This window comes from Dama dama, chromosome 1, assembly GCF_033118175.1.
Source record: "Dama dama isolate Ldn47 chromosome 1, ASM3311817v1, whole genome shotgun sequence".
NCBI classification, from domain to species: Eukaryota; Metazoa; Chordata; class Mammalia; order Artiodactyla; family Cervidae; genus Dama; species Dama dama.
In genome coordinates, this window is record NC_083681.1 from 48,259,718 (window position 1) to 48,261,547 (window position 1,830).

Genomic DNA, 1,830 nt, shown 5'->3' on the forward strand with positions numbered 1-1,830 from the left:
CTGTGTACATACATAATATATACAGTATTATAAAGTAGGTGCCTTTTAAGTTGACACATAAATAGTTGACAAAACACTAAACAATACTATTTTAGATGACAACATGGAGTGCAAGAAAATGAACATTTTCTCTAATACATATTCATCAACATGCAGCTTTATCAGGCTTTCCAACTTTGAAGGTGATGAGCACTCCCTCCATCCCTGGACCCCTTGGATGATGACACTGAATGCTTTGAGGGTAGCCCTCTTATCGCCCCAACTCCTTTCTTATTTTCTTTGAAGAAAGAGTCGGATTAGCCCCTGGCGAATCTGCTTGGTTTTAACACGGTAGATGATGGGATTGAGCACAGGAGGCACCAGAAGGTAGACGTTGGCCAGGAACAGACGGAGAGCAGGTGCAGCCTGCTTCACAAGCGGTGCACCAGGGCCACACTGATCGTGGGCACGTAGTACACCAGGACCGCACAGACACGTGAGACACACGTGCCAAGGGCCTTCCGTCGTCCCTCCCCTGAGGAAATGCCCAGCACTGCGTACAGGATCAGCATGTAAGAGATGACAATGAGCAATGAGTCCAGTCCAAGGGTAGAAGTCACGATGCAGAGCCCCAGAATGCTGTTGGGGCGAGTGTTCCCACAGGGCAGCTGGATTAGATCTGAGTGAAGACAGTAGGAGTGGGAGAGGACATTGTGGCCACAGACGGGCAGATGCTTCAGGAGAAAAGGCAATGGAAACATGAGCGTCACACTCTTCTGTCCGGGAACAGCAGCAGAACCAGCAATATGGGGCACGGGCAGGATGGCGGTGTACCGCAGCAGGTTGTAGATGGCCTCAAAGCGGTCCACAGACATGGCCAGTAGAACTCCTGACTCCAAGATGGAAAATGAATGTATGGAGAACATCTGCAAAAGGCAGGCTTCAAAGCAGATCTCATTGGCACCAAAAAGGAAGATGCCCAGCATGGTGGGCAGGGTAGAGGCAGAGACACCAAGCTCTGCAAAGGCTAGCATAGCTAGGAATAGATACATTGACTGGTGGAGGGAGGTATTTTTCTTGATCACTGTCAGAATCAGACTATTGCCCACAAGAGCCACAAGATACAAGGTACAGAATGGAAAGACAAACCAAGGGTACAGGGTCTCCAGGCCAGGGAGACCAGTCAGCAGAAAATATTTTGGGGTGAATTGACTGCTGTTGAACACTTTCCTATGTCTGGAGTCTGGGGAGCTTGACCTAGGCAGATGCCAAGGATGCAGCCTGGAGTGAGACACAGAAAGATTATGAAAGGCTGAGAAGGACCTGAAAATTACCTGCATAGTACTATCTGCAAGCCTATGCCACTTCTCCAATCATGACCAGCTCCATTTGGTCTTCAATACTAAATAAAAATGTGGAGTCATCTTTGCAAATAGATATAACTCCAGAATAAGGAAATCTGGTAGAATATTTTATAATTAAAATTAACCCCTTAGTGATGTCACTGTGTATATTTGGTAGGAATTGCATGTTTCTCGTGTCTCTATGAAGAGATGGTATTGTATAGTTTAAAGAAGGTATTAATGGAAAGAAACTGACATAAAGAAAGCTATAATCTATCAGATATTCTATAGATCCTGGTTAGAGCAAGTTGGATTTTAAGTGAATGATGGGGATAGGAGTTAAGAATAAAATTACCTCAGTGTTAATATAGAATCTATAATAGAGATTCTAAATGTCCACGCTGGCCCTTCCAAATGGCATCAGAGACTGCCCTCCATTGGAGAATTATCTACCTTTACCCGACTCAACATCCTTAAAAGGGGCTCAAATCTCTACATTCATTTCACA

The 1,830-nt window shown here is 45.1% G+C and overlaps 1 pseudogene; it reads right to left on the reverse strand.

Annotated features, from left to right (window-relative positions):
* Nucleotides 1-270: 270 nt before the first annotated feature.
* LOC133054860 (olfactory receptor 51I2-like) lies at nt 271-1,319 on the reverse strand (annotated as a pseudogene).
* Between the last annotated feature and the right edge of the window lie 511 nt (nt 1,320-1,830).